This window comes from Diabrotica virgifera, chromosome 8 (genome assembly GCF_917563875.1).
Source record: "Diabrotica virgifera virgifera chromosome 8, PGI_DIABVI_V3a".
Lineage (NCBI taxonomy): Eukaryota > Metazoa > Arthropoda > Insecta > Coleoptera > Chrysomelidae > Diabrotica > Diabrotica virgifera.
Genome location: NC_065450.1, coordinates 125,642,492 through 125,656,440, shown reverse-complemented (window position 1 = coordinate 125,656,440; position 13,949 = coordinate 125,642,492). Strand labels below are relative to the sequence as shown.

General features: G+C 31.6%; 1 protein-coding gene across 1 annotated transcript in view; it reads left to right on the top strand.

The window, feature by feature from the left end:
- Nucleotides 1–5,172: 5,172 nt before the first annotated feature.
- The window catches only part of LOC126890776 (acyl-CoA Delta-9 desaturase-like), a 97,873-nt gene continuing 89,096 nt past the window's right edge, over nt 5,173–13,949 (top strand). The window contains exon 1 of the mRNA XM_050659963.1: nt 5,173–5,298. The gene's annotated coding sequence lies outside the window, so the exon portion shown is untranslated. The remainder of the gene's footprint in view (nt 5,299–13,949) is intronic.

Genomic DNA, 13,949 nt, shown 5'->3' with positions numbered 1-13,949 from the left:
TAATATCGATAGTTTTTATTATAATAATATATGTTATGAGCACTTTGAAGATATGAAAATTGGTGTGGAGAAAGAGTACTGAAATAGAAAGGTGAAGGTTCAAAAATTATGATCCTATTGTTTATATGTTTGCCGTAAATACTGGTCAACTTTGACCGGTTGTATCTCAATAACCACTCATCACAATTAAACGTTTTTTATTTTAAAAGAAGCGTCCTGCTGCTTTTTTTTAAATATAGTTTTCATGATTTAATTTAATTTAATATTTCCCGAGATATTCTATTTGTTTTTAAGCCAAAAAATTGTTTATAATTTTAAAATATTCCTAAGACCGCTTAAATAGTCCAATTTTAATTCTGTAAAGTACATATTAGATAGGTACAGTGTCTTTTTATAAAAAAATCATAGCTATTCTTATATATCACAATTATTGTGAGTATTATAGCGACCGTAATTTTTAATTAACAATTCAATTGTTGCTAAACTATCGGAAAAAACAAGTTTCTATGTAGAATTTAATTACGGTAAATTTTTATTTAGGCATTTTTGGTGTAAAGTTGAAATCTTTGAAGTTATAGAGCAAGAATTGAAAAAAACACGATTTTCGGGCGCCATTTTGTTTATAAAAAAAGTAGCACACTATCTGCGGACTTTGCATACTAGTCCAGGCGCATCTGTTTTGAGATGGACGTTGAGAGGTGACTCAAATTTTTTTGCAGAAATTACTTGAAAATAAATCAAATAATTATATTTGAGTTATCCTCCCTCTTAAAAAGGTCCGGAACATTGTTTAAATAATCAAAATGTCAAAAATTGAAGGAAAAATTCGATTTTTTTCTTCGTTTTTTGATTATAACTTTAAAAGTATTCATTTCCGAGAAAAGTTGTGCTAACATAAAAGTTGCATAATTAAATTTCCTACAATATAGAATTGGTTAAAAATTTAAAAAGTAGTCACCCTAGTTGCAAAATAGCAATAATTGCGAAAAAACCGTACAACAACAAGTATTAGCATTTTACGTTTTTCAACCATTTAAGCTACACTTAGGACCTTCATATTTTACCCAGAAAAACTTTATGATACAGTAAAACAATACTGTTAATTTCATTAAGATCGGTTTACTAGATTTTGCAAAATAAATTTTGCAATCCAGCTTTCGCAAAAAAAATTCATTTTTTCAAAATGTTACAGGACTGAAAATAAAGCAGATAGCAAGTTGAAATTTTTTTGCTTATAGAAGTGTACTGTACCTTTCATTTGCAATTTTCAAAATTAAAATCGATTAATTATCACGGCGTCAGAAAATTTTTGAAATAAACAATAATTTTTGGTGCTACGCGCAGGACAGCGGTGTTCGATTCACACAAGTTGATTTCCACCAAAATTTCTTCCAATCTTTATCTAATATATTATTTTCTTACTCTATATTTGGTTGTATTTTAATATTTTAATTTCACAAAAATCAAACTAATTTTATTATTTTTTGTGAAATATTGTTCAAACAATTGCATATGTTTAAAAATAATAAACTTTTATTATTTAAGTTAAAATATATGAACAAAGAAAGTTTTTGCTAATAAAAGTGTTATTTCAAAGGATAGAGTACGTGTTTTTATTTTGCAATAAACAAATTTATTTATTTATATCGAAATGTAATAAAAATTAAAATGTATCAATCATTATCAAAGGTCATTGGAATGCCCAATCAGAGCAAACTATCCGCTGTCCTGCGCGTAGCACCAATAATTAATGTTTACTTAAAAAAATTCCTGACGCCGTGGTGTTAATCGATTTTAATTTTGCAAAATTGCAAATGAAAGGTACAGTACACTTTTCTAAGCCAAAAAATTTTCAACTTGCTATCTGCTTTATTTTCAGTCCTGCAACATTTTGAAAAAATTAATTTTTTTTACGAAAGCTGGATTGCAAAATTTATTTTGCAAAATGTATTACACCGATCTTAATGAAATTTACAGTATTATTTTACTGTATCATAAAGTTTTTTAGGTTGAAATATGAAGGTCCTAAGTGTAGCATAAATGGTTGAAAAACGTAAAATGCGAATACTTGTTTTTGTATGTTTTTTTTTCGCAAATATTGCTATTTTGCAACAAGTGTGACTATTTTTTAAAATTTTAACCAATTCTATATTGTAGAAAATTTAATTACGCAACTTTTATGTCAGTACAACTTTTCTCGGAAATGAACACTTTTAAATTATAATCAAAAAACTAAGAAAAAAATCGAATTTTTCCTTAATTTTTTGACATTTTGATTATTTAAACAATGTTCCGGACCTTTTTGAGGGGGAGGATAACTCAAATATTATTATTTGATTCATTTTAAAGCAATTTCTCTAAAAAAATTTGAGTCACCTCTCAATGTCCAAATGTACTAATATTTTTACAGGTGCGCCCTGGTCTATACCTATATTATTAATATATACAATCATAAGATTCGATTCCAGCAATAAAATTGCTGGTAAATAACTTTTCCTTGTATTTTGCTAATTAGCCCAGAGTACTATTGTACAGTGGCGTGCTGGAACTTTTCAAGCGGCCCGGTGATTTTATAGAAAAGCGGCCTCCCATCATTTTACCTTCTATTATCAGGATGTTTTATTGTTATTTATAAAATCAAAAAAAAAAACAAAAATATAAATTATTTTTAAATCAAACATACACCTTTAAACTCAATGATTTTTTTTTATTTGATATATTTTTTATTTAAGAATAAGCAATAATTTTACAAATAATAAATGACATGTATGCCAATATTGTATACAGTAAGGCAGAAACCATGATTTCCTGAATAAATATAATATGAATTTGATGTAGTAATTAAGATAAAAGTAAAATAACATTTTGAGAACTTTCAATCATGTATTAAGTTGAATTTTAGTAAATCGATTATACAAAAGAGTACAAATACAAGTACAGTGCAAATACTTTAATTCAACAATAATTAAAATGTTAATACAATGAAATAATCTAAACATTCTTTTGCAATTATTTTATAAAATAATAACTTAACTCTCGACCAATAATTTCCGCATTAAAGTAGATTTTTGAGCAAATTCGTCGATTATTTCATCATTTTTAAGCTCATACAAAGTTTCTTTTTCTATAGCCATTAGTATAAATGTTTCCAAGTGATCTTGTGTTAAAGTACTTCTTAACTGATTTTTTATGTATTTCAACGTTGAATAAGTACACTGATATAAGTTGTACTTATGCAAAACAGCGTAACAGCAAGCTATACAATCTTTATACTTATTAGTACCACACGAAGGTGAAGTTATCACGATATCAACAACATTGTCATTTGTTACTTCATGTTCATTATCACTTAGATTAATAATATCATCCTTCATAATTTCTGTAGACTGAACATATTCATCATTAACTCGATCTTCTATAATTTCAGTATTTTGAAAAATCCTATTTTTTAATACAATCCATTTATCAGCACAATCCACGAGTTCTTCTCTAATTGCAGTCGCAATTATGGTTGGATAAAAATTTCTTAATTTTTCAGTAAATGATTTAAATGCCGTTAAAGGTATACCATTTTTTATTGTCAAAATTTCTAGGATGTAGAGTGCATATAACATCATAAATTTTTGGATTCACATTAGTGATGTAACGAATATTCGTATTCGCATTCGCATTCGCGAATATTCGCATGTTTTTGCATATTCGCATCCGCATTCGCGAAGTTTGTGCGAATATTTTGCGAATATGAATAACAGAAAAAAAATCATTTGAAGTTAATATTTGGTTAATAAAATAAAAATCTAATCACTTCTCGTCTTTTTTTATCAAGAAAAGGTAACTTAACACATTCACGGACACGCTTCACATGTAGACACGTCTTCTTATGGAGTAAGTGACTTCATATGCAGTCGTGTGTTAACCTCAATAATCACATTATCAGCCTTCATTTTTTTCTTATTTGGTATTATGTAATAAAGCTTTTAATTTAAATATATGTATGTATTTCGAAAATATAATAACAAATGATGGAAAAACGGACATGTCAATAAGAGTTATAAAATGAAGAAGGCTACTAAGGTGTATTACTCATTAAATAATACACATTTTGGGAAATCAGAAATAGATAACATAGTTAATCCGTTAATGTCATATGGAAGATCGAAAACTAACAATTGAACTGGTTTGGAACAAAACTTTTGCAAATGGAGCAAAAGAGGCTAACAAAGAAAGTACATTAAGCCAAAATTGCTAACAAAAAAAGGGAAGGCCGAGGAAGACATGGATAGACCAAATCCATAATATAGGTGAAAAGAGAGACATGACTATAAGAGATATGAACCAACTGGCTACCAATAGAAGTGCGTGGAAGAAATGGATAAGAAGCGGAGCGGAACCCTATATCCGACGCACTGAAGGGCACAAAGGATTATGAGAAAGAAGAAGTAATAAAATAAAGCGTAAGATTCAGATTGATTTGCACAAAATATCTATTAACTTTTATATTACTATTAACTATTATAAAATTTAGAAAACATTGCAAAATAGAAACTAATTTAAAAAAACTGAATATTCGCATTCGCATCCGCATTCGCGAATGTCGGTAGCAGATATTCGCATTCGCATTCGTATTCGCGAATGTTCAAAAAATGACATTCGTTACATCACTAATCACATCACATCATTTGTCTTGATCAAATCGTTTTTCAATACTTCCAATAATTCGGAAAAAATGTGGAAGACAATTTTTATTCTGCAGAGTACATACAAGTTTTAAGGAAATTGGAAAAATTTAAATTTTTTTGAAATGTTTTATTAATATTATTAGCAAAATTAAAATTCGATTAGAAATTAAAAAATATTTTTTTTTGTTACATCTAAAAAATTTTGTGAAAAAATCCTATCTGACCGGCCTCAAAAGGCTGCGGCCTCTCGTTGATTGCACCGATTCATTTATATGGCCAGCACGCCACTGCTATTGTAGTCTAGTATTCTTAAAATAATTTTTGAAGAATTGTTTTGGTAAAACGATAATAATTTAGGTATCTATTCTATTGTTTTCTAATTATGTACCAAATAAAAAATTTTAATGTTATTCTTCTTTTTTCATTAAATTTTGGCGAAAAGTATATAAATTATAGTGAGCGAAAAATCTCAATACAAATCATTTTTGTGAGTTGTATGTGTTTGAAAGTGTTCAGAGTGACTTATATTAGTGCTCCATTTATTCAGAAAGTACCTGTGTGAAACCTGACTTGTGTTAGTTGGGCACCGTAGCCTTATAGCAGTTGATAAAAATATCAGGTATGAAAGTTTTTAAGAAATATTTTTTGAGAATTTACCAAAAATTCAATTATTTTGATCAGTGACCGTTTAAGGCATCATGTGGCCCTAGGCGGCCATAAGAAGTAGGCTTCTTTATAGCGACCATTCAGTTAAAACAAATTTACAGATATTTATGTTGTTTTGGGAAGTAACTGCATCTGATAAATTTATAGTTGTATCTTCTAATGTTTATTAGCAGCACTAAAACGTTCTAAAAATTTAGACCACATAATGGTTAAAAGAGCTATTTGATACGTTTTCATTTTCCTAAATAAAATTTGTACCGCTGTAGCAGCATCAAATCTAGCTGCCCATTTAGTATACAAGTCTTTTAACCGACATTTCGCAAAAACTTATCCTTCCAATTTCTCACGGTTTTTGCTCCGAATCGAAGAACCGCTTTGTTTGACATAAAATTTGGCATACACATAGGTAACAAGTCAAAGAAGAAAAGTGATTTTGTGCCGATGTGTGCTTTTGTCCTGGGGGTGAGTATCACCCCTTCTCGGGGGTGAAAAAATATACGTTCAAAATAAGTCCGGAAATGGATAAACTGATAACTAAGTAAATTTTGTTTTATATATATATAGTTTTTTCACAAGTTAATACCTTTCGAGTTATTTACGAGTGAATATGTTAATTTTTTTAACCAAAAAACATGTTTTTAGACGGTTTTTCGCAAATAACTCAAAAATGACGTATTTTATCGAAAACATATTCTTAGGAAAAATATAGCACATACAAAAGTAAAAAAAAATGATGCATGTATGAAGTATGTAGACCCAGTCTAAGCAGTGCTGGAGCTTATGAAAAGTAGATTATCATTCGTCAAATTGCAAATCGAATATTTCAACTTGAAATAACCAAAAAATGAAGCACTTTTCGACGAAAAATCATCAAAACTTTTTTAAAGTGTTAAAAAAGTTTTATTTTTGTTTTTTTTTTTAGTATCAAAATTAAGCAAGTTAAGCTCCAAATAATGTTAGTCTCTTTTTTTTTGGAAAAATTACCCCTCTATAATTTACTTTACTTATTTACCAAAAGATTGGGATTTAAAGTAAAATAATTTTTTTGAAATTTTGAAAAAAAAAGGTTTTTTTTTATAGCTTAAAAATTACACAGGCCTACAGAAAAATTTTTTTGTTTTGGTGCCGTGAATCTTTTAGCTGATTTTTACTATATTAGGGGGGATAAATCGAAATATGGATTCCGTTTTTTTGTATCAGCTCTAGTTTTATGGATATGGCACATTCCGAAATTAGTAGTTTTAATATGTGAGATAATGAAGACTATGTTATTCACAGGAATATACATTGTTAATTAAACTTCTTCCTCGGTATATTTGTTGTTCTCAATATATTATGCTTTATTTATGCAAGAAAGAACATTATTGCCCAGCCTTTAGTCGAACCAGAGAACATAATCTTACCACCCCTCCATATTAAGCTAGGCCTAATGAAGCAATTCGTTAAGGCACTTGATTCTAATGGACCATGCTTCGCCTAGATAGGAAGAAAGCTGCCCAAGATAAGTACGGAAAAACTTAAAGCTGGTATCTTTGATGGACCACAGATCAGAATTCATACAAAGGATCCGTCTTTTGTGGGGTCAATGAATGAGGTAGAGAAAGAAGCTTGGCTTTCTTGTGGACATGATGAAAAATTTTCTGGGAAATCACAAAAGTGAAAACTATGCTGAGCTGGTAAACCGTTTGTTTAATAATTGCCAATTACGGATGTAATATAAGCATCAAAGTCCACTATCTTCACAGCCACCTGGACCGTTTCCCTGAAAACTTAGGTGACACAAGTGAGGAGCAAGGTGAGAGATTTCACCAAGACATAAAAACCATGGAGGACCGGTACCAAGGAAGATGGGACACCCGTATGATGGCAGGTTTTTGCTGGAGTCTGAAGAGAGACTGTTTAAAAGTTCATTCCAGGAAATCGCGCAAGAGAAACTTTCGTTACGTCAAGTAATGTTTTTTTTTTTCTATTTTGTTAGTTTTTTTCTCAAAACTAATTGTATATCTGTTTCATTGCACAAAGGGTTTTATTGTAGTTAAATGCCTTAAAATATACTTTTTTTTCTAATTGTATGATTTTTATTCCAATTTAGTATATCCATATCAGCATATTCGTATTTTAATGCATAATAGCTGGCACGACCTACAATTATCTTTAAAACTAGAGCTGATAGGGCAAAACTAAAGCCATATTCGGAATCAGCACCCCAAATATACCTAAAATCAGCTCTAAACACTTTGGCACCAAAAACACTGTAGGCCTGTGTATTAGTGGTACCAAAAATCTTAGAGTAAAAAAATATAGGTTTTCCTTTTTTGAATATTTTAGATTTGTGTTTTTTTGTAAGATAAAAATTGGTTAAAATATGGCTGTTAAAATTTGCATACACTCGTGATTAGTGATTTGTTCAAGCCTTTTCTACTGCAACCCTTTCATAAATAAACACTTTATACCGATAAAACTTACAGAACATATTACAATACAAAATTAAAGTAACTTGTGAAGCGGTAACGATTAATTTCATTTGAGATGCTAATTAGAGGGTGATTTTCACCAGTTTTTTTACCCAAAAAAAGGGATCAACTTTATTTAGAGCGTATATTGCTTACTTTTGATGCTAGAAACTTTTTCAAACAACAAAAATAAAGCTTTTCTTAAAGACTTTATAAAAGTTATGATGAGTTTTTCCTGAAAATGCTTCAGTTTTTGATTATTTCAAGTTGAAATATTCGATTTGGAATTTGCCGACTAAGAATCTACTTTTAATTAGCTACACCTCTGCTTCTACTGGGTCTACAGACTTCACACATACACCATTTTCTCACCTTTTATAAACTATCTTTTTGCTAACAATATTTTTTTCTAAAAGCGTATTTTTTTTTGAAAAATGAACATATTATTCACTGAAAGTATCTCGAAAAGTATTGACTTGGTGAAAAAACTCTATAGAGCAAAAGTTGCTTACAACTAATTAGTTTATCCACTTCCGTACGTATTTTGACCGTATATTTTTTCAAGCCCGAGAAGGGGTGGACTCAACCTAAGAGCAAAAGCACACATCGGCACAATATCACTTTTTTTTCTTTGACGTGTTAGCTATGTTTATGCCTAATTGCATGTCAATCCAAGCTCTTCTTTAAAATCCAAAGGTTCTTTAAAATCCGGAGGTTTTGCAATATTTTACGATTAAGAACGAATAGTTCTTAAACCATTCCAAAATAGTTAACAGCTCCAAAGCAAAGTTTGCTTGCAAAATTGATTAACAAATAGAACATGGAAATGCCGTTGGAGATAACTGCTTAATGTTGGCTTGAAGTCGGTTGTATTTTCCTGGATTATTTGACAGAAGACAAATAAAAAACTGAGTTTGATTGGGAATCATAAATTAACTATTCTCTTCTTCCTTTGTCTACGTTATCCCTATTTGATTTATTTAACATTTTATATTTTTTCCTACATAACCACTTAAATAATTCAAGGTCAATGCATTTGAGCGGGACGCGGGCCCCATCAAATGCCCGGGCCCTAGCTAGGCTGCCGCCTAGTCCGCCTAATGGTTAATCCGGCGCTGATTTTGATATGTTCGTGCAAATTTATAAAACATATTAAAAAAAAATTTATATTAATATTTATATTCTTCTTCTTAAAGCGCCCTCCTTTCAATGGAGGTTTGCTACTACAATTGCAAACTCTTCTCTGTTCTCAGGTGTTCTTATTAGCTGTTCAAAATTTAGCCCTGTTCATTGTCGGATGTTTCTGTTGAGTGGAGTCGGAAGTTGAGCATATTGGTACGTATTAGGTATTTCTCAGTATGTCAGTATCTGACCTAGGTATGATGTTTTTCTAACTTTCACTGTGCTGAAAAGTTCTCTTTCCTTACCTATTCTATGCAGCACTTCTTCGTTTGAGGTATCCATGAAATTTTGAGAATTCTCCAATAGATTCACATTTAAAAGTCCTCCAATTTACTTACGGTTGATGTTTTAAGGGTCCATGTCTCAACTGCATAGAGAAGAGTCGACCAGACGTTTTGATACACGTAGTTAAATTACGAGTTTTATTCGAGGTTCACAAAGCAGTTTCTTGATTTTTTCGAAAGATTTTCTGACCTGTTCTATTCTATTCTTGATCTTATTTCTAGATCAGAATTTAGGCTGCTATTGATCCAACATCCCAGGTACCTAAACCTATTGACCCGTTTTAAAATGTACCCATTTATTGTGCAAGGTTGAGGTACGTTTTGGTTTTTTCGGATTGACATCACTTTGGTTTTTTTAATGTTTATTTTAATACCAAATTGCTTAGAAGTCGACCGGGTCTTGTCGATGAGTGGTTGTAGACCCAAATCGGAATCCGCAATCAACACTGTATCATCGGCGTATCTGATGCTGTTGATATTTACGCCATTCACCTTGACTTCATCCTTGGAATCCTCCAGTGCCTATTTAAATAGAAACTCGGAGTGATGATTAAACAGCAGGGCAGACAGAACAATCCTTGTTCAACTACCCTCCTAATTTCTACTTCGGCGGATGTGGAACCTTCGATCCTAACTCTGGTGTTTTGGTTCCAGTACAAGTTTTTTAGTAATTTGATGTATTTTCCATCTAAACCGACATCTTGCAAACGTTCTAATAGTAGGTCGTGTCTTACACTATCAAATGTTTTTTTTGAAGTCTTCTTCTTCTTTAAGTTCCATCTTCTATAGAAGGTTGGAAATCATCTTAGCAATGCGGACCCTGTTGACTGCCGCTTTAAATAGCTCTGCACTACTGCATTAGAACCATCCCCGTAAGTTCTTAAGCCAGGATGTTCTTCGTCTTCCCACATTTCGCTTTCCTCGGATTTTGCCTTGCATAATAAGTTGTTATAATGAGTATTTTTGCCCTCTCATCACATGTCCCAAGTACTCAAGTTTTCGTCTTTTGATAGTTAGTATTATTTTCGGTTGATTTCCTATCCTTCTAGTTACTTCCACGTTTGACATTCTTTGAATCCATGATATTCGTAGGATTCTTCTGTAACACCAAAATTCAAAGGCGGCCAACTTATTCAAAATGTCCACGCTTCCACGCTATAAAGAAGAGTAGAGAACACATAACATCGAAGCATTCTTAGGCGTAGTTCTAACCTTATATCCCGACAACAAAGAAACTTTTTAAGTTTAATGAATGATGCACGTGCTATTTCAATACGTGTTTTAATTTCTTCCGTTTGGTCTACATTTGATGTTAACCATGTTCCTAAGTATTTGTAATTATCCACACTCTCAATTACAGTATCTTCAATAGTCAATTGGATGTTTGCATGTGCTGATTTAGTCATGATCATAAATTTAGTTTTCTTTAAATTCATCTTCAGTCCGTACTCATGACAGAGTTCAATAAGGCGTTGCATTACGTTCTGTAAATCATTGTTGTTATCCGTTATTATTACGCCATCGTCTGCAAGACGTACGTTGTTTAAAACTTCTCCATTGATGATATGCCTTCTATTGAATTTGAGAGCGCTTCTTGAAATACCGCTATATACTGTAGGCATTGAAAAGCAGTGGGGACAGCACGCAACTCTCTGTTTTTTGATATCTTGGGTGTCCCGATTCTCAACTCTTATTGTTAGTTTGATTCCAATACATATTAGATATAATTTTCATATCACCACTGTCAATATTTTTGCTTTTTAATATACCTACAAGCTTTTTATGTTGAACTTTATTAAATGCCTTTTCAAAGTCTACAAAACATAAGTACATATCCTGATTCATGTCCATGCATCTCTGGACCAGCACATTCAAGCCAACAAAGCATCTCTTGTTCTCATACCATTTCTAAGGCCAAATTGTGCGTCACTGATTTCATATTCAAAAGTTTTAACAATGTATTAGTTTTCAAAAATGTTTTAAGTGTGTGACTCATTATAGATATTGTTCTGTGATCTGAGCAGGTTGTTGCACTTGACATTTGGGAATTGCTACAAAGGTCGAGTGCAGCCATTGTTTGGGGATTGTGGCAGTCTGATATATTAGATTAAAGAGTTCAACCATTACATCAATACAATCGTCATCAATAAGTTTTAATAATTCGATGGGCACATCATCTGGTCCAGTAGCTTTACCCTCTTTCGTGTTTTTAATGGCATAGATGACTTCGTCTCTTAATATTGGTGGTCCGTTATCCTCTGTGATTTCTAGTGACAGTTCTTCTCTTTCATCATTAAATAGTTATTGGATGTAATTGGTCCAGTGACACAATATCTCCTTCACATCAGTAATGGTCAGTATATTTTGAAGTCTATAAGACATATAAATATATCTTTCTGTTGGTCGTAACATTTTTGGGAGAGAACTAGTAAACTGAAGAGAGCTTCTCATGCTGGCTCTGAATCCAAACTGACCGTCTCCGATGATTGTTTCGCACTTTTTATAGATTCGATTATGTACCGGGTGTCCCAATAAGAATGGCTCTCGGCCATATCTCAGGAACCGTTTATAGTAGAGCTTTGGAATAAAAAATTTTATAACAAAAGTTGCCTCAGGAAAAGCCTGGAAATTATTTTCATAATTGTAGGACCACCGCTAGAGGGCGTAATTGAATATCAAAAATTAAAAAATCTAAATTTTACAAAATTTTCCTAATGAAGGGGCACTGGAAATCCGATCGTCATATTCTTCATAAAATTCTACGCATATTTGATTTAACAAGTTTAGGCCTACCTTTGGAAATAAGAGGTGGGGGTGAGTGGGAACCTTGTTATGAAAAACTGGCTGTGAGTCCGGTTCTGCTTAATCAAATTTTGCAAACTTAGTCTTGTTGAAGACAGATCTTTTTCGTCAATGTAAAAGTTATGATTTCGGACCAACTTACTGAGTAATATGCCAGCTAGAAGGCGTTATTTAATTTTTTCCAGAAATCTAGTGTTCCTTGGAAAATATTAAATACAAACGTGCATTTTTAATACCATATTACAAAATTAGACAAAATTAGCAACAGAATAGCGAAAACCGCATGTTAATACCTTTTTTCTATCTCGAGATATCTTACAAAATGTGTAAATTTAAAAACATAACTGTTACTGTCACCGGTAAACGAAATAATTCATTAAAAGTAGTGTGCTATGGAAACAACACAGAAACATTTTCCAGCTGTCAACGTATATTAGGTCTTTTCAACGCTTCTCATTTGTTTCGAGCCTCGTTCATATCTCGTATATTAATATTATACACGGATTATACGGCATATGACAGAGGCTCGAAACAAATGAGAAGCGTTGAAAAGCCCTATTACAAAGAAATAAACAACTATTTAGTGATGACATAAACGTTCAAATTTTTGCCCATCATTTTCGTTGCAAACATTTACTCTTTCAAGAGTAGATTGAACAGCAGTTTCAATTTCTGCTCTCGATATGCTTTGAATGGCGTTTAGTATTCTCTGGATAATGTATTCTAGAGTAGTGTATGATGGGCAACAATTTGAATATTTAGGTCGTCACTAAGTAGTTCTTTTTGTTCTGTGTTATATTTAATTTTAATAGTATTGTTTCTCTTTATATTGTTGTTTTAATTAATTATATTTTTATACGTTGACATCTGGAAAATGTTATTTTGTTTTTTTCCACAGCACACTACTTTTCATTAACTTAGTTTACCGGTGATAGTAACAGTTATGTATAAAATTTACACGTTTCTCGAGATATCTTGAGATAGACAAAATGTATCGACATGCGGTTTTTGCTATTCTATTGCTAATTTAATCTAATTTTACAAAGTATGATTAAAAATGCATACTTGTATTTAATATTTTCCAAAGAAAACTAGATTTCTGAAAAAAATTAAATAACGCCTCCCAGCTGGCTTACTACTTATTAGGATGGTTCAAAATTATCACGCTTACATTGAAGAAAAGGATCTGTCTTCAACAAGACCCAGTTTTCAAAATTTGATTTAGCAGAACCGGACTTACAGCCATTTTTTCATAACAAGGTTCCCACTCACCCCCACCTATTATTTGCAAAGGTAGAGTTAAACTTGTTAAATAAAATATGCGCAGAATTTGATGAAGAATACAATAATCGGATTTCCAATGCCCCTTCATTAGGAAAATTTTGTAAAATTTAGATTTTTTTATTTTTGATATTCAATTACGCTCTCTAGCGGTGGACCCACAATTATGAAAATAATTTCCAGGCTTTTCCTGAGGCAACTTTTGTTATAAAATTTTTTATTTCAAAGCTCTACTATAAACCGTTCCTGAGATATGGCCGAGAGCCATTCTTATTGGGACACCCGGTACCTACGACTCTTAATGGGACTTTTACTGCATGACGCATAGGGCTTATCAGACGGAACTCATTGCAATGTTGTTGTTGCAATATTTTATATAAAAATTAAAATCTTTAAAGAATAGGTTAAGACCAAAAGCTTATTCGTACAGTAAAACGTACAAAACCCCTATATTTTGCTCATGTGATGAAAATATGACAAATTTTAAATACCACATTATACAAGTTAACATGGAGGGTAAATTAAACGAAAGAAGATGGACGTGTGGATGACCGATGTCTTGGCTGAAAAATCTGAGACCATAAACTAAATCTGAGACGGTA